This window comes from Dermacentor variabilis, chromosome 11 (genome assembly GCF_050947875.1).
Source record: "Dermacentor variabilis isolate Ectoservices chromosome 11, ASM5094787v1, whole genome shotgun sequence".
NCBI lineage: Eukaryota > Metazoa > Arthropoda > Arachnida > Ixodida > Ixodidae > Dermacentor > Dermacentor variabilis.
The window spans coordinates 120,904,709-120,925,067 of NC_134578.1; the positions used below are offsets into that span (position 1 = coordinate 120,904,709).

At 42.5% G+C, this 20,359-nt stretch overlaps 1 long non-coding RNA gene across 1 annotated transcript; it reads right to left on the reverse strand.

Annotated features, from left to right (window-relative positions):
* Positions 1–3,873: 3,873 nt before the first annotated feature.
* LOC142564162 (uncharacterized) lies at positions 3,874–9,345 on the reverse strand. Its single transcript, XR_012824508.1, has 2 exons — positions 8,558–9,345; positions 3,874–7,467 (listed from the first exon to the last, which is right to left on the reverse strand). It is a non-coding gene; the product is annotated as an uncharacterized LOC142564162 (long non-coding RNA).
* Between the last annotated feature and the right edge of the window lie 11,014 nt (positions 9,346–20,359).

The window sequence follows — 20,359 nt, forward strand, 5'->3', positions numbered from 1 at the left end:
TCACTCTGTGGTGAATGACCAGCGAAGCTGTATAGCAAACGACAGACATGACATAGAATTTTGAACAAAGCTACGAACACATTCATTGTGTTGATGCGTGGTCATCGTCACGAAAGGTACGCTCACACATTTATTTCGATACATTCGCGTTCATTCGTGTTATACTTTCGCTATACAGATTCGTTATCTACCTTCACGTTTTCATTTCTCAATATACTGACAAAGAATTTGAGACCCAGATCACCGCACCGAGTGGCAGCGGGCCCGTGCCGTCAGGGCCTTCGCAGATGGCGAGGCAGTATGGGAACGCTGGCATCATGAGCGGCAATGGCGCCAGCTGTGGAAGAAGACGAAGGCGCGATCAGTGGGACGAGCACGAGATGCAGCACGAGAACGCTGGCATGATGAGTGGCCACGGAGCCGGCTGTGGAAGAAGACGTCGACGAAGGCGCGAGCAGTGGAACGAGCGTGAGGGGCAGCGTGGAACGCTGCCGTCCTGAACGGCAACGGAGCCAGCTGTGGAAGAAGACGACGGCGAAGGCTCTAGCAGTGGCGCGAGCGCAAGGGGCAGCATTGGAACCCTGGCGTGGTGAGCGGCAACGGAGCCAGCTGTGCAAGAAGACGACAACGAACGCCCGAGCGCTGTGGCACGAGCTCGCTCGCGCGGTTACGCAGAGGCGCGCCCACGAATCAGCTGACGAAGAAGACGACGACGAACGCACCTGCAGTGGCACTCGCCGTACCTAATCATGATAGTTCTTGCTCGCACAAATTAAGTATGTCGCTAGATGGAGAGTCTCATGTATAGAGGAAGCAGGAATTTTTCTGATAACACCACTCCCTCGTGTTTTACCGCATGTATGCTTCAGCATGATGGCTGACGCATCTGTGTCCGTCAATGTGTCGATTACATTATGCGACGTTGTTACACATGAACATGGCGTTCAGGTGGAGCAATTTCCACCAACTTGTGCAAGGCTAGGTCCCACCTGTAGCACGCAAAACCGCTGCTCCGCCTCTTGGAAACTTCGCCGGAGCACCGCTCCTATGGACTATTTATGAAGCGCGAAAGGAATGTAAATGGAATAGAATCGTCGCGTTATCGCGGTTGTGGCTTGTCAAAAGAAGCGCAATGTCGTCACTTGCGAAGAAGCATTGTACGGTTACCTGCATCTGCATGAATGCATCATATTTAGCACGCAGCACAACATGTAATATTGGCACGTGTACTTGTTTATCGGGGGACCGCGTTTCACCATCTAACAAATGTTCAGGACGCGCCTGCACTGCCTCGCCTGCAGCATCGATGCGCCTTCATGCATCGGAAGTTTTTTTAATGTTATCCATGCTTCTATCCGTTGTCCCTTTTGACGAATCCTTGTGTAATCTCATTGAATGCAGGACACGAATTGTATAGTGCTATCGGGAACACCCGCGGGCACCAGCGATTATTCTGGAACCTTCGATGATCCATGTATAAAAGCCCACGCGCTTGCCTCATAGATCGGATTTCCACGATTGCCGACTGTGTTCACCGCTATCGTTGTGCTTTGCGCGTAGCCTGTATTTGTGGGCACAGGTTCGCCCAATAAAACTTAGTTTCGTCATTCACAGTTTCCGACTGTGTTCTTTACCGCCACTACTACCCAAGAATATGACAGGCGTTATCAATTGCAACACTCGAAGATATTTATCGCAACCACACAGATCTCCTGCTAAATATTTTACGGCACTAGAACCTCGTGAGAGCGGCCCGCTTCGACCTCAATAAAGGTTTACCATACTATACCATATTAGAAGCACGTGCAATTGTTTTTAGGTTTAAAGCAAAGAACAAGCCGCTTGCTTTGTAAGCAGCAGAATCAGTTAAAAAATGATAAAAAAGAAAACTTCTCTACGGAGCGACAAAGTCATTCCTAGGAAGTAGATCAAATAAATGAGGTCTTTAGAAGAGAATTTCCATCTATATTTTTTTAGGTTGTAAAATGTGACAATTCTACCACGCCATATTCACCTGTAACACGGATTAAACTTCGTCAGCATGAGGCTTGGGAAACACTTCTAAGAAGTTTGAATTTGACACCAAACTCATCTTGGAATTCCAGGCCTCGCGTCATGGGCCTTATAATGGTGCCATGATTGAGAGCTCTATTCTCATAACGTGCAGAAATAAGGCTAAGTCTGATGGTGTTGCGCATGAACAGCAAAAGTGAATGCTGCGCACGTGTCTCAAGCCTGCGCTCACCAAGACAGCGGCAGCGATCACGAGAACGAAACGAAGCCGTATATCTGTGACGTCATGACGAATCACGTTCCTGCAAGGAGGTCTTCCTGGTTGCTGAAACGGAAACTGTTTCGTAGAAACAACTATCATAATAAGGAATTCGGGGCGTTCTAGCACTTTCCAGTATCCTTAAAGTGTTTTCGGAATATGAAACTTCACAGAAAGAAATCAAACGTCGAGAATGTCACGTCAGTACCTCTATGGGAGGTGGTGTCCAAATCGCAACCCCGGCAACGGCTGTCTCGAATTAATGAACGCGAATCTCGAAATCTATGAATTAGTGTACTGCCGGCTCCAGAAGCGATTGTGGGAGCCGGGAATACGTCATGCTTGCCATGTTTTGGGCACCAATTATAATAAAACATTTAGCCTAACTGTGCGGTAACTTCATCAAACCCACACACTAAGAAAAAAAGGAGTACCTCTTACTCTTTTCGGAGAGTCTGGACTCGCCACGTATACGACACACTTTGTGGGAGACACCCGAACTCCCTTTCGGAAGAGAGTCCCGAGACTATCTGTGCTCGATACAAGGTGGTTACGTGACTCCACACCCAATAGTCATGCATACTCTCTTGTAGTAGTCTCCTAACCCTCTTAAAAGGGTTACACGACTAGTGCTGAGGGAGTCCGTTAACTACTCTGCATGAGTCAGACGACTCAAGATAAGGGGTCACATGACCACTGCTGAAGGATTCGGGTAACTATTCTTGATGAGTCTGATGACTCCAGCAGTGTGTGTCAAGTTACCCTTAGTGTGTGCTGCAGGACTCTTGCAGATAGAGTAAAATAACTAATCCATGTAAGTCATTTGACTCTCGGATGGCAGTGTCGAGCCGCTTTTCAAAATGTGTCACCAACTTTTGCTGTAAGTACACACCACTACGGCTAGTTCTCAAGATTCCTGTAAAAAGACAACACATAAGAACCCATAGCAAACTTGCCATAAAGGACATGGCAGGTTAGCAACAAAAAGTTAACATTTCATCACCCTTTGTCGTCTTCTGGAAAATTCAAATGTATTAGTCAGCACAGAATCACCATGAAAGCAAGACAGTTCTCATTACTATTAAACTGGAATCAATAGCCAACCATGCAAAACAGTGTTAAATAAACATCCAATATGTAGCCTGCAGGTGCATATGCATGACACTGCAATGCAACTCAGAACCATAATGAGACCCCAAAATATTATGTAACTCGTGTAGAAGTTCAATTCAGCACTGCACAAGTCTCTAATGTCAAAAATTTGTAAGTTAAACCTATTTCACTGTTCTTGAAGACGTGTTTTTATTTAGAACTTACGATTTAACATTTTAAGCAAGTAAGCTACACATAACAAATAAAAACTGCACTTATGTGCAAAGGAGACCCAGATAATCAAGTGCAATAAAAACAATATTCCAACTTAGATTACATAATCTATGCATTATACTATGCTTGCTGAAAACAACTGGTTGGCAATTGATAATCCAATCTAACAGTAAAAACAGCTGTCTTACCTTATGGTACTCTTGTTGGCACTTTTCCCCCACAACTTGTGCGTGTTAGCGTCAGTTGAAAATTGATCTGAAAAATACCACACTAAAAATTTGTGCATCAATTTTATTCTGTCATACAACATGCAACAGTGTATAAAAGCTTCACAACAGATAATATTACAAAAATAAATACAGCAACATTTATACTAATTGTTTATTTATGTTGACAAACATACTTTTCCAAGACGAAGCATAATAGCTGACACAGACAATTTCACAGATTGCAATAACCACTAATACAAAACTTGCCATAATGCAAACACGCTGACAAAATATGTAGCACAGGTAGCTGTATTTTGTTACGGCAAAGATAGCAAGATAGCAAACAAACTATACCCAGCTGCATGCACGCAGCTGTAACAATACACATGGCGCACCAAGATCCAAAAGAAACAAAGTGGAAGATGTGAGGAAGGCTTTTTTGTACTCATCACAAGTTATCCTGTAAGAGCAGATTATGCACTGCCTGTAATCTACCATCAGCACATACGTAAATAAGTTACATTAGGTGCCACATTTACAAATCACTCATATGATGTTCTTGTGATTGTCCTTATTCCGATTTTTAACTTGGAAAGCATGACTGAGTTACGTAAAGCCTCCCGACGGCTTGGCATATATACAGAAAGAAGTGTTTCTATAAACACTGGAGGCCATGGAAGGATGACTGACACATACCTCTTTTAATTTTTTTGTCTTTGTCTTTATGATTATCTACCACAGTAGTCTTTTGTAGAGTGAAACACATCCAGATAATACACTGTGGGCAACAAAGTGTGAATACCTGTTCTTGATTTCTACCTTTCTCTGGTGTCCCGCTAAGGTAAGATTGGTGCAAAAAATTGTCTTCCCAATGTATGTGCTCCCACAAAACAAAACAGGAGCAGATGATAAGCCACAGTAATGGTGCGCAAAATAAAACATCTGTTCTTAACTTACCACTGCCATTCCAATCTGGTGAGATTTTCTGCTTTGTTGTGTACTGTAGCACAGGTGTTACGCAGTTCACTTGGTGCCCAAAGCAACTCTCACACCATAGCAGGATGTCAATTTTGTTTTTCAAATTATAAGCGAAACTCTGGTTATGGGGGACAATTGCAAACTTATAGTTTTGCTTTGTATCTTCATTATGTTGTAAAGCAGGGTAGAAAGCAAGAACAGATATCTATAATATTCGTTCCCACTGTGCATTGCATGGATATGTTTCAATGAATGATACAACTATTTGGTAGATAAACATATGAAAGATAAGAGAATTAAGCTCGAAGTCTACCATATCATTAACTGGGAATATTATGTGTAATTGAAATTTTGCGATTCCCAGTGAAGAAACAGTTTTGACAATATGTGCCAAGGCAACTAAGTCACTCATGCTCACAAAGGAAACAAAAACAAGCAAGATTACAAGTTCGAACTTGCAACCTGAGGTGAGACACCTCACATGACTGATTTATGTATTGACTGAGCATAACTTACATCTGGTGCATAATCTGCTTGTACAAGATGACAAACAATGAGTTACTCTTGCTTTCTCTCTGGGGCATTTGACTCTTCTGAACACATGCACATTGTGTGGCACAGCTGTGTGGATGTAGCTGGGCACAGCTGTTATTCAGCATCAATCTGTTTTTATGGTCCTGTACTATTATTGTAATTTATAATTAGCAAATAGCCTAACTATTGCGTTGATCAGCTCCATTTTAAACAAAACATACTGACAGATTTCCCTGTTTATCGCTAACAAAGAGATGGGTACATCATTTCAGATTTCAAGAAACAGCTGTGGAACAGAACAAATGCTGAAGACAGAAAATCTAAAGACCGATACCTTTTTATTAAATGCCATGTACTAGCCCTTTCTGCAATGAATACCATTATTAGCAAAAATTGTAGCCTGAAAAAATAATTGGGAAATATTTACAAGAAAGTGCGCGTAAAAATATTTTGCCACTATGTAGGACATAACTAAGAAACACCAGCTCCCTATGAATGGCAGTATATTCAAACCTCTAGTACAAATAATTAAAAAAAGTTGTTTCGAGAAGCACTTCCCCTTAATAAGTGGGTGTTAGCGTTTCTACAAAAGGGTTAGAAAATGCCTTCCGGCATACCATAGGGAGTTTTATAAATAGCACATGCACGCATCTGCCTAGAAAGCCCCACGCCCTGCTTGTATTCCTTAGTCATTTTTCTGCATTCTGTTGTATGTCACCGTTTGGATCCCTTAACACTGAGTGCGCAAAACCAAAAAACAGCCTATTAATACACTGAATTTTTAGACTGTAAAGGGGTTGTGTGGCAATGGGGGCAGCCAAGTCTAGTGTGAAAACAAACAAATATTTGTTCTCGCGTTAGTGAAACCTGTCAAAATATAATCTCACAAATTTGGAAATGAATGCACAAAGAACCTTGCTGATTGTCACATTATTGTCCCGAACAAGATCTTTTGGTGTTTACAATTCCTAGTTTAATTCACTTGCCTCTAGTAAATAGGCTCTGACCTAGAATACTCAGTGTAGGAGACTAACCCAGACCTGGAAGCCAATGTTTAAATCTGAAATAAAGACATTCATCTCCCGACCACATGGCACTGCTTCGTCATCAGAAGAATCATGCATCCATGGACATATAGTCTGTAAAATTATTTATACATGTTCTGTAGCGTTAATCTTGCATTAACAAATTCTGGAATTAAGAAATACATCGGCTATGTAAAGCACTGCTGTAAACCTGTGTGTTTGAGAAATGCAATACTCAAAAGGTGTAATACAACCAATGTGTGCATGAAACCTATGCTGCATTTGACATTCGTCAGTGTGGCAAATAAGCACTGAGAAATGCCAAGGGTATCATAGCTTGTATGTCTCAAACCTTGTATGTGAGTACCACTGGTATATTTGCAGCGAAAAAAAGTCACATTATTACCAGACATATGAGGGGAACCCATGTTTCTCTAGTTTAATATTTTCTTTCTTATGCTCTTATATCCTTGAGTTTTTCAAAAATAACGGGTGCTTGAAATAAGTAATCTATATTGCTCTTAAATTTATCCTGCACCAGAGCCCGTGTTATGTTAAATTTCTTGAACACATTGCAGTGCTGTAGGTTATCAAAGGAAGAAAAAATACCGTAAGTTTTCAGTTTAGCCTTATGTACAACAAGAATTAAGAACCTATCAATTACATCCACAAGTACAAAAGAACTATGAGAAACGGGGCATAAAAACAGGTATACATTATATATAGCAGGAGTTGATGGTGAGAACTCTACGAGAAAGGAACTATTAAAAACTAGGTACTAAAGAAACATGAATTATAATAATAGAAATATTTGAAAAGAATTTGAAGAGACAAATAGAATGTCTGTTCAAATCACTCCACCCCAACATTCATCCATGGTTAGATAAGTGATCGATAAGAAAAGAAACAGCTGGTGATGCTGTTTGGATCGATGGAAACTGAGGTACAGCTGTGAAATAGATGGAACACGTAGAGGGGTCACCAAGTGTTGCGCGCTGGTTGCACAGCAGGTTTCCTTGAGCTCCGGACTCACTCGACACTGATGCGTTGAGCCTGGTTATACGTAGTTCGCTAGAGGCCTGGCCCGAGTATGTGGCAGGCTTGGGTAAAATTTCAAGGCAACCTGAAAAACACAGATCCAAATATATAAGCACCAAAATATTCTGCACCATAGAGCAAATCTAAAGTTTACCATCTGCACATAGCAGATGATGAAAACAGACACAAGTCACCAGACTCAAGGTATATAAATGTGCAAAAGTGTAAATGAATGTGAAGAGCTGCTTGTAGGATGGAATCCTTCATTTTGTCTTTTCTAGATCAATAATAGTATCTTAACATAAAGTCCAGTGTACACGACCCTCCCTATTTGTGTCAGTAGGCTATTCCATGCCAGCTGTTCCAACCTGGCACATGACCACTTGGAATTTCTTTTTGAACACTGGGGGCCCTTCAATATAGAACAAATCGCAATTTCACGCAATACTTAAAGCAAAAAAAAAATTTTACTGGCGTAAACACTATGTCACATTTTGTGTAACGCACCAAACTATGCATCATAAAATGGCATAGCCAAAAAAATTGGTTCCTTCGTTAAGAGGGACAAATTTTTAACGACAATGAAGAGAGGCCTTACACCAAAAACTTAACTGCTTATTAGCCAGTGCTCACTTTATTATGGCCGATTAAAAATGGACCAAATGGCTTATTAACTTTATTTTCACAAAAGTGACCTACAGCAAAAGCTGTAAATTTATGTAATCCATGTGTTTAGGACTTGTGCTGTGCGCAAGAACTGGTTTCAGAAAGATACATTATGCAGCAGAGCAGGGAGAGTAGGATGAACTTGGAATAGAAGTCAGTTTTGGTGTACGTTTATTGGCCTACTTACCATTGAGGCAGCCCTAGTAAATTTATGCCAAATACCATGTTTGAGAGTACACTGTATTGTTTTTAAAGTGGTAAAGCTTTATCAAAGTAGTTTTTGTGTTACGCAAGAAAACAATTTTACAATTGGTCTCTTGTAGTTTCAAAATTTGCATCGCGTTTCGTCTAATACACACAGCCTGTTGGAAGCTAAGACAAAATGCATAGACTGGAGCATCCCTGCACAGACAGAAGGGAGTCTAACTGCTTTGAAGTTACTTCTTTCATTGCTGAGTGGTTACAAGCCACTTCACTCAAAAAGAAGCCGCTTAATTACAGGTATTTACCTGAATATTTCTGTATGCTGTCAGCCTGCTTGGCATCATCACTAAGGCTGCCAACTCCCTAGTGGATGTGGTCAGACATGGTGGTGGCAGGATGCAGTGGCAGAAGCCGCCAAAGGCTCCCAACTCCCTAGTGGACGTAGTCAGGACAGGGTGGTGGTAGGACGCAGGGGTAGGAGCCGCCACAGTGTACCTGCAACAAATTTGCACAAATGTTCTTAGTTCTACCACGTCACGATTTACAATAAAAATTGAGCTGTCTGTGTAACATGGCTACCAATACAAATAAAGGCAAACAGTTAGGTCCTACCACTCAAATAGAACCCCGACAAAAAAGAAACGGTACATAAAGGGACACTAAAGTGAAACAATAAATCACTTTAGACTAATGAAGCATTGTTTGAGAACCCTGCAGGCAGTCATTTCAAAAAAATAGTTTGATTATTAGATGAGAAAATGAAGGTCCAAGTATCAGTATTTGAATTACATGCCGAAACCCCAGTGCCGGTACGTCAGCGTGACGTCAGGGATTCTAAAGCATGTTTTCGCATTTGGGCTGTGTTGGCTGAATAAAGGTTCCCGAAACTGCCCATGTTTATTATTTGGTTCCTTTAGAACACAATGTAGTCAACCTGTACCACTATATATAATTAGTAGGTCCTAGAAGATGCCATCAAAATCCAAGACATCACAGCCCCCAGGTGCGGGAATTTAAGTAGGCGTCGCCACCCGTATTTCGTTCCTGCGCTTTTCGTGGCTTGCCAGACGTCTTATCGTTGTAAGAGTGGTGTTTTTGGTGTTGCTGAACGGTAATTTACTGATGCAGAAGAAATCATTTTTCACTGTAGTGCCCCTTTAAGTTTATGAAAATCCAAACAATGAAAAAAAAATGTGCAACTGATTTGTGCATGGAAGCTCGGTTGAAACCTGAGCTCATACCATCAAGTGATCTGCTAGTCAATTGCAAGCCTGCCACATTAAAATGTCATTGTAAATTTCTTTACATGCATTATGTAAGCTGCATTAATACAAGTTCAAAATCTCTTAACATAAGTAAATCACCAAGCTAATTAATTAACGAATTCCAGTGGTCGTTAATGCAACAAAGTGCAAGCTCGGAATGAAGCTGGCCAAACTGGGCAGTGAAAAATAACAATGTGGTTCTCTACATCTTGTTTTTCTGGCTTTCGCTCTAGCGTTGGAACATACAAGAATTTTGACATTCCTGATATTTCCCCCTGCTAATTTCTATTCCATAATGCATAATACTTGAGCAAGAACAATACTGCTTTCTTTTAACCGTAAATAGTGATAGAACAAGAAAATTCACTGGAGCCAACGTTTTGAGAAAAATCTCCTCTTTGTCGAAACATTGGCTCCAGCAATGCTCCTTGTTCTACGGCTCTTCATCATGTCAAATCTCTGTCTTCCTGTGTACCTCTGTACTTTCGATGTTATGTCAATGAAATTGTAATAACGGATCATTAGTAAATGTAGCTGATGAGGAATTTGCCCTTGTTGGTAGATAACGAAAGAGTAACTGCGCAATATAGAGATACGGACAAAGGAGGCTTGTGTGTGTTGTCTTCTCCAGCCATTGGGCGATTACTCTGTCTCAATGTAAAACTATTACCCTTTGCACAATAATACTAAAATACATAAAGACAGGAAAGTGGACATAAAAATTACAACAGATGGCATCATATGCTAATGAGATATGCAAAAGTGCCTGCTACAATTTGTCTCACCCATAACGTACTGGATAAGATGGCGACTTCTGGCTGTTGCCATTTCTTGAATACCTAAAATAAAATACATATCAAAATTATAAAAATACACAGGACAACAGCAGTAGCCGAGGACATAACGCATTGTTTAGTACAAGAAGGTAAACTAATCTCTGATACACGAAAGACGAAATTTGCTTTATTAAGTTAGTAGATAAATACACCACGCTTCATTTCGTTCAATACTGTCGGCATTTCTTGGTACAAGAAAAAAAGGTATTTCTGCATGGAAGCAGCAAAATAATATATGGCCTTCTACTTTTACAAAATATTCTGCAGCGACGAAGCTAACTACAGCTGTATATACTTAAAACTGTTGTATGCACATTACAATAGCCAAGACAGGATAAACTTGGGTTCATATGCAGCTCACTGGAAGGTACAACTTTGCAATGAACTCATTTCTGCTTGGCAAATATACGCATTAACATAAAACTACAAATAAAAGGATCCTTTTTTCATAAAACGCCGGACTCAATATAAAAAAATCCAGTAGCCATATTACAATTTCACCACATAACACAGCCAGGTTTTGCAAGCCTAGCAGGATTTACTATATAAATGTTGCAGCAAGTTCATGCTTTTAAGTATTTACAACCGTGAAAATAAAGATTACGTAAAAATAATACATTATATATAGGCTTAGATTGTGAGCTAATGTGTTTTCTACTTACAGCCAAATGCACATAAAATTTGTTCTGTTTCAGCGCTTTTAAAGAGCTGTGTCTGTTCGCTTGAGCAGCCAGCCGCTTTACCGCTCTGAAAATATCTGTGCTCCCACATCGCCTGACACTGCCATACAGCGTTGTAGCGCTTTTATTATTCGCCGTAATATACCTAAAGCGCTAGCAAATCTTCAGAATACACAAGCTGTCTTTTCGACTACCTGTCTTCGCCAGCGAAAGTCACACTGGTGCGAGTATTGTATCTACACATCCAGTTACGCAGTACTTGATATTCTACGAATTTTTCGATGCGACAGGCCACTCGTCACTAGAGTCGTTAAGAACGGTGTTTCTCCTGGCAGTACAGCTTTGCAATAATTTCAGACGCTCTCCTGAGGCTTCCGTCTGCCAGTAGTATTTTCGCATACATACGCGCACGCATGCCTAAGAAACGTCTGTGAACTGCCAAGAGAAACGTGGCGCAAAATGTAGCCATACCGGAAGGGCCGAGTACGCGCCGTTTGTAAATTCGGAACAAAAGCTGATATGCTTACCTGAGACGTTAAGAGAAATATGGCACAGGTCACTGCCCGCTGGTAGTCGTTCGTATGCATCTGGTCGTCTCTGTCCGTTGCGATCTCCCATATCACAATGGAAGATGCAGTGCAAACCGCAGCACTTCGGGCGCTTGTGACGGTCCGGCGAGCTGCACTTGCTCGATGTCGGCAAAGACGACATCGGCGACACGCTGCTGCTGGCGGCGGTCCCCCTCGTCGCAATCACACAGCACGGACAGAAGCTCCCACCGTAACTTGCCGCAACGCCTGGTTGCAGCCGCCCCTAACACAGCGATTTCAGAACCACTCAACAACAACGTACTCGCGCGTGATGCAGCGCAACTGTAAAATGGCGTCATCCTATTGACGGCTTCGGCTTTGGATCATTTTGTATCTGCACAACTGAGCAAAACAGTTGCGCTAGTTTCGGTTTTGTTTCCTCGCGTTGAGATAAAAACTGTTTTGCTCACTGATAATTTTACGTCACTTAAGCAATGTTCACGAATGAAACAGCCATGAATTTAACACGCGTCTTGAAATAGCCGCTACGTTCACTTGGCAGAAGCAAAATTTGCTCGTCCGAGTGTGGTTGCGTTTGAAATATCTATCGTTGCGCTGTCGGAGCGTGCTCGAAGTGTGAAGACGCGGCGTAATTGTCCTTAATTTGCTTAGCTATAACGGTGCGGCTGCCCTTGATTTCTGTCGAGTGCAGTTTGCTCTGACATAAGGTAGAACTACAAAGCCGCCCATGTTACTGAATGATCTAGTGCACCTGAAGCTGCCAGAACTCCGGTATTTCCTCCACAAGTTCTTGCGACTGTGTGCCGCTGTCACCAAATGCGAGCGTAGTCATTTGGCGGAGATTAAGCAACACATTTTCTAGAACTATAGTTCACCGCTCTATGACGACAAGGAGAAGCAGCGTGGTTGCTCCTTAGTAAAATTTTCTGTTTATTGAGAATTTTCCAATAGCAATTATATGGACAAAACCGCCTAAATATATCTGTCGGTGTTGCCGTGAGCTTAAGTATATAGTCAAGTGCGATAAGATCCCATCCTGCGCCGTTGGCTGTGCGCATTAAAGGAAGTGTACGAAGGTGAGCCGAGACGTATAGTGCCTGGATGGGTGTCCAAGTATCTATAGGTGGCCACGTGCTAAAACGCGCGCAAGCCGGGGAAAGGAGGCGCTGGTTTAGCACGCTCCTCCTCTGGCCGTTGCTCTAGCCCGGTCTGGCGCCACTCTCGCTCTGTCTTGGCGATAATTTCCGATGGGTGCAAAGCGGGGGGAAGGGGGGAGAGTGGGAGGGCGCTTTTATAGCGCCATTTCAAGTTTCGGAGACGCTTTGAAGGACGAGGCAGCAGAAGCGTTCTGTCCGCTCTGTTCGCGCCCTTCATCACGCCGACTCTGTGACAGCGAGTGGTCGCGGTCATTGAGTGAGATCTGTTCATGTTTTCACGTGCGCGCGTGACCCCGTGCTTGCTAATTTACGGAGTAAGCGATTGTTTACTGCACTTTATTCAGGCGATGAAACTACGAAGCTTGGTTCGTGCAGTTGTTCGTGCAGTGGTTCACGCAGCATTGGGGGAAAACTGCTACATTTTTGTTTTTACATTTCTAGGGGGTTCAAAAGCAGTGCTGCGTACGCTAATCGTTGTTTCTGGTCGCGGGACGCAACGCACTGCGGTAGCCCAGTGGCTTTGGTGTTGCGCTGCTGAGCTCGAGGTCACGGGTCCAATCAAGCCGCAGCAGTCGCATTCCAATGGGGGCAGAATGCGAAAACGCGCGTATACTGTGCATTCCGTGCACATTAAATAACCCGAGCTGCTGAAAATAAATGTGCAGTTTTCCATTACCGTGCGCCTCATAACAAGATCTTGATTTTGGAACCTAAATCCTCAAAATTTAATTTTACGTAGCGCAATTACATTTGCAATCGACACTGTTGAGTGCGCCTACTGAACTTATCTCGTTGCAGTGCTCTCTTTAGTAGCCAATGCTTTTTTTAGATTTACTTATAGTCAGAATCCAATGTGACAAATCCGGGTCTTCCTTTGTATAGAAGCCAGCTATCACTTAAGCGTGTGAGATATTAACAAAGATGTTCAAGGAAAATCGATATTTGTAGTTCGATGTAATTGCAGAACATGACAAGGACGAAAGAATGATACACCGCATTACAACCAGGACAGGAACCCGAGGGCCCGCCTCAAACAGAAGACGTTATCTGGTATTTCTTCTCCTGCATATAAATCTTTCTCTCGCCAGACTCATCTCGAATATCAGAGGAGTCGGGATCTTCCACGACGACTCTTCGCGAGCTATTAAGAGTCAAACGACCCATACACAAATGTTGACTCTTGTTTTGTGACTCTACCCGCGCGAAAATGGGTCTACGTAAGAAAAAAGTGAGTCACAGCAACTTGACTCTCTTTTTTCTTAGAGTGCACCAGCTGAGGCAGTTAACTAGCCAGCTACTTTTTAAATCCCTGGGGCTGTCATGCCTGAAGAAGAGGAATGAATTCCTTTTTATCAAGAAAAGGGAGGACCGAAGGTCGCTTGTGGGGGAGGAGGGGATATACGAAGGAGAGGTAGACACCCACTAGATCGCGTGAGCCAGGCCGCTAGCAACGCCAAAGTGGGCTAACTTCACTAGCTGATCGATATCAACGGTGTTTATTAACGTTGGTTATTGGGTGATAGGGGAAATATTTCTATCGCACGTACATGACATTCGTCACGCCTGAAGAATTTCTCCGAGACGTAAGAGTTGATGTCTAAAACAAGGCGGCCAAGACGAGTTTCCGGCTTCAAAGTTATTTCCGATGCATACAAGTCTCAAAAGCATAGCCTTCGATATTTGTTTTCATTATTCGGATAAATTCGTCACTCGGGCACATATTTCGACATCACTTTGTAGAATCAAATCTGATGCTATTTCAATTTGTAGATACCACTCTAAGCATTTAGCGGTTAAGCCTAATCACTCCGAGAATTCACCTGGCGACAGTAGGGCTTAATCAATATTCACGAACGGCGGTAAAATTTTACCAAAAAGATTAAATCTAAGTAACGCATATTTTGTTCTCATAGTTGTAGTTATGCAGAAAACTGTAATGTCCTGAAAATGATCGCCTACTTTGGACGCTGTAAACTGCACGGCGTGGTGGCGTACATGTGATCACGCATACATTGTAGTCAAGCTTTAGCTTCGTGCCAACTGCGATGTCGCCTATTCAAATTCCTGAAAAACGCAAAAAATGTTTTTATGAGCCAATCTCTAGACCAAATTGCACGAAATTTGTTTAAATTAAGGGACAAAGGGAAATCATTGTGACTGTAGTAACCAAAACTTTGATTTAGCCCATACATTTTTCAAAATGATGCCAAAACAAAAAAACAATACAGAAGCACCAAATTTTAAAATGTTTAAGTCTGCGTCAAAACACGTACCGCCGTTTTGTAAACTGTATGCGTTAGATCATCAAAAGCAGAAATATTTCGGATATAAATTCATATCCTACGTGAAGTTTTTAGTGTTCACAAAAACATTACTAACGGTTTTGCTAAGACATTAGTGTTGTACTAGAAAGTCATGTATCACACATCGGAGTTGTTCGCTTTACATACACGTTTAGATACAGTTTAAATAATTGTAATATTGCTTTTGACAGCTGAGTTGCAGAGTTGTAAACTTCATAGTTTCGTTTTCTGAAAATATCCGATTTTCAACAATTGACATTGATAATTTAGCTCCTAAAATCCAAAGTTTGCTTGCAACAGTAACGAGATCTTATATTTTTCTTGTAAGTGCAAGAAACTAAGTCATATTTTTTGCTGTAGTTGCCGAGAAAAATTATCCCTTCGTTCGTTCCCATGTATACGAGCCGCCGAGCTAAACGTTCCTTTCAAGTAAGCTTTATCTTCGCCAATTTTCGAAATCTGTAATCTTGGCCTTATTAAGTGTATTTTAAGGGACAACAGAAGCTACTTTTAGTATTTTCCACTGTATAACAGAGATTTCTTCACTTGCCTTTTGAAACAAGCGAAAGAGTTGCGGTTTTGATGTTCCTTTCTGCGGCTCACTGACCAGCTAAAGCCAATCATAACTCACCTTCAAAGCAGAGATGTCAAAAAAAAAATTCATCTCATAAACATTTATTGAAATCCGCCAGCTGAACCTCGTGAACACATCCATTTGCACAATGCAAAAATAGCAAATTTTCTTTGCCATGCTGCTACTCGTTATATATTCAAAAATGAAGCTGCCTCTAATGAATGTTTTACATACGGTGAATTTGAGCCGTGATGTATATACGTTAAAGCTTAATAGAGCTTACGTAGGGAAGGAGACTTAACTTAAACGGTAAGTTGAACAAACGCCTTCTCTGAAAGGGGCTATTTGTATATTATACGCCCACATGTAATGCTAAATAAAAAAAAGAAAGAAGTCATGCGTAAGTGCTTCATCAAATCTGAAAGCGATAGCACTTTATTACAAAGAACTAACGACGGCTTGCCCACGCAGTCAGTATGGAGTTTTTATATCTTACCGCTTATATCATCAACCATGTGAGTTCATCACCGTTTTTGTGCACAGTGAGTTTTTGTGCACATCACCGTTTCTGTACACAAATAGCACCTTATACTGCCACAACGGCTACTATTATTACGTACCTCTTTAACAATGTTGCTGTGTTGCTTTGGGTCCTTCATTACGATGTCCCATTTGGCCAATGTAAAGCATAGTTTATGTTTCACGCTAATCTTTTTGTGGACCTTCAACGAAAAAAAAAGTTTATTTCCCCATTTCATGCTTCGGTTCTATTGTACGTTAGCCTCATGTACATACATTGCCGTAAATAATACGCAGCCTAAATTTAAAAGTTAAAATAGTTCCAGCAGGTGAAAACACGCGAGCACAAGTAAAAATAACGTGACGGCACAAGGCTGAAATCACAACTGTATAGTTTTCAGTGCGGAAAACAATGCCACGGATCGCTGCCACGCATGCGTAAAAAAAAAAAAAAAAGACCCAGGTCTGCTTAGCTATCGCCTAAGAGACGTGAAGGCGAAAGCCTTCCAAAGCTTACTGTAATTCACCCTGATCCACCTTAATTCATCTTCATCCTCTTTAATCCACCTTCACGCTCCTTCTTCTACTCTAATCGCTCTTAATCCACCCTATTATACGCTAATCCACCCTAATCTTTTTCATCAACCATAATTCACCTTAATCCCCCGAATCCGCCTTAACGCACCTTAGTCGACCTTAATGCACCGGAATCCACCTTAATTCTCCTTAATACACCTTAATCGACCTTAATCTAACTTATTCCTCTCAGTAATCAATAATTAAATAATTTTGCTAATCAATAATCATCTCTTATACCTAGCTGGACATGCTTTGATTGGCTTGGACCCTTTCTTGGTTGACGGGATAATTTCTGTACGTCACAACGCGACCTTGAACCAGATCTAAGGCTTCCACCTTAGATAAAAGAGTGCAACAAAGCGCACGTTTAGCTTCGTACCTTTACGGTTCGCGCAAATATTCCAACAAATATTTCATACTAAGCACGTGCTTTGTTACTGCTCATTTTTCAGATTTTTCCCCTTTTGTTGATTCTTTTCTGTACATGCGTGGCAACGATCCATGGGAGACTTTTTTTTTCACATAAAAATTTTGCTGCAAATAAGAGCATTTCTCCGTCAACTTCCTTTTAATCGTGCCAGTGTTTATTTCCCCGGCTAGAATCATGTTTATCTCACTATGCACGAAGTCGCCCAAAAAACAATCCTACTTAAATATAAAATGCCTTTGCCGTGGCAATACCAAAAAGGCCCTTAAGGGTGAAGAGAAGGAAAAGGATATATTCTTAGAGTAAAAGTAGTTTTTGGCTTCAAGGTGCTTTTACTTTCGCCTCATATGTTAGTTTTGTCCCATAGGTTTCTTAGTGTGAAAAGTTTGGCTGTGGAAGAATTACGCTGTTTTCTTTCATTTCACGCTACCTAGGCCGTTTCGTGGCTTTAACATCGCCAATGTACAGCTTTGCCCGTGATCTCTTTTATTGATGAATTCGGGCGTTCTAGAAGGGTTAGTATTTAGCTACGCAGCACGAAATGATAGTTCTACTTCCGGAATTAATAGCATCAACCTTGTCGGATACAGTCTTTGGTTGTGTGCTTCAGGGTCCATACTTCTGGTCCCACCTGAAATTCTATGAACAAAGCAAAATTGTAGAAGATACACGAAAGAAAAAACAAACAAACAGACTTTTGCTACTGTTTCTAATGTGTTGTAAGTTAAAACAAACGGTAACTGTTAAAAACTCCGCATGCCTGAAAATAAACACCACACGAAACTGACAGAGTAGGGGTGCAGGATGAATGTTTTGTCGTACTTGAGCTTCCACATCCACGTTAAAAGTAAAATTGAAAATAAAAAAGAACACGGTGATTGTGTAGACACTCAAGAAAAAACCTAACAGCAGACGGTTTGCGCACCACTATCTAGGAGGACGCACAGTATGAACAACCAACAAAACTACCGACTTCGCGGGAAAAAAGAGCGAATGCCGTAGGCTGCTTAATTTTCCCCGTACTAGCAATTATACGCTACTATTTTCATGGCCTGAATGCAAAACCTTCGCTGATGTTGGAACAGGATAACAAATATCAAGAAACAGAGATAGGGAAAATGGTTATCAATATGCCGAGGCACGAAGCGGCATGTTCGTTAAACGCACTGCGACGTTCCTGAAAAATACAGAAAAGGTCGGTGTCATTCTGACGGAAATGCAGGAGAGCATGCCCGACAATCAAGTCGCGCGGCCATAAGTGGAGACTCACTCTCCCCCTCGCTACTCAAAAAAAAGTATCGTTAAGAAGCAAGTGCCTGTTAACACGCGTCTGCCACGCACCACTTTTTCGCTACTCTGATTGGGCGATTGAAGTTGCCCAATCGGAGCAACCCCAACTTGCGAAGTGTGCCTGCCTTTCTGACGGCTCTAAAAATGCAAGTAAAAATGCAAGTAAAGTATGATATGGATCTCTAATGGAAGGAAACATTTGGAAAAACTTATAAAACATCGAATATAGCGAAAAAAACTATTTTTTAAAGCAGAGGAAGCATCGACGAGGACCCTTTCTCTTCCCACTCTGGAAGGACAGAGGTGGTCTGAGGGAAGGATGGTTCGCAAGCTCCTACGGCGTCCATGCCTTGCTTGCGTCCCCGTCCTCCCCCTTTTACACAAAAAGAGAGGCGAGGAAAGGAGGTCGCCGTCATAGTAAATGCGTGTCACCTGGAGCAGGTGAGACGACGGCGACGCCGTCCTCCGCTCTCGGAGTTGCATAAAGAAGCGCCGAGCGAGCAAATGGCTCTCCAAGGCACGCGCCTCGCAGAAAAAGCGCCCAAACTCTTTTTTTTTGTGTGTGTGTGTGTACATGCGCGAGTCCTTTTTTTTTCTTGTTTGTTATCTCATTTGTTTCTCCCTCAAATTTTGCACCGTGCCGGCACGCGACTGCGGCCTCTCGTAAACTGCCGTAGTCTAGCGCGAGAGGCAAACATTCGTGGTTGCATTAACTCTCTGTGTTTCCCTTTTTGTTTGTGTTTGTTGCCAGTCGATCTTCTCGTTGATTTAGACTTGGCTGTTTTTTTTTTCATTGTTTACTTCTTTGAAGGACATGAGGTGCTGTTGCCACTGGAGGCGGTGCTTGCCTCCCGACGTCCCCCGTTAGCGCATATATCTATCCGTAGGAGAGATACAGTTAGAAGGCTTTTGTTGTCCCTCGAGGAACTGCCGGGGCGTGCGCCGTCTGGTGGCCCCGTTCCGAAGCGTCCCGGTGTGCGGAGCGACGCGCAGGACGCTCTCGCGTCTGGGGCGGCGACTCGGCGCGTGCCTTTGTGCCCACGCAGGCGCGTGCTCCGACGGGTCGTTCAATGCCGCGAAGGAACCGGGTCACCGGACCGACGCGGTTATATGGGGAGCCCCCCCCTCCTCCCCCGGGAGCTTGGGACGCAGGTGAGCCAGGGGATCGAAAATAGGCGCTTGATTCCCCAACAGCAAAATAAAATTGGGCGAGGGAACGTCTATCCGAGGAACTTACTGCTCACTATACCTGCAGTTACAAGCAGATAGATATGCAAATTTTCTGAGGGACTGACTGCCGGGCTAGTTGGCCTTCCACTCTAAGTAGGTTAATGTGGCAAAGCGCTGTACAGACACAAACACAATAGAGACAGAACGAGCGATATACTATCAACTCTTTGATAATGGAAGGCCAACCAATGATATACGAGGGCGAATCAGAAAGTCTGTGTCACTAATTTTTGCCAAATTACCCCTGAAAATGCGAAGTCAACGTATCCATTCCCAGCGGTGCACTTTTCTTGGACCGGCCCGGCCTTATCTGCAGGTAGCTCCGCGGCATGGTTCTGCTTGTCAATTGTTCAAGATGGCGATTATTCTTCACACGTCCACGGGGCACAAGCAACGAAGTGGGATTCGTTTTCCATGGAGCATGGGATGAACGCCCTTCGAAATCTGCAGGAAATGCAGGCCACGTATGGGGGAAGATATCTCGCTTCAGAAAGTGTGAGGTGGTGGTGCTGTGAGTTCGCAAAAGGCCGCGAAAGCTTGCATGACATTGAGCATTCGGGGAGGCCGCGTGCCTCGCTGACGGACGCCAACATTTCTGAAATATAGTGTTGCAATGAGACAAAACTCTGGACCGGATTGAGCACTGTGTGGAAATATAGTGTAAGGCAGACAGAATAAAACGTGTATTTTTAATTC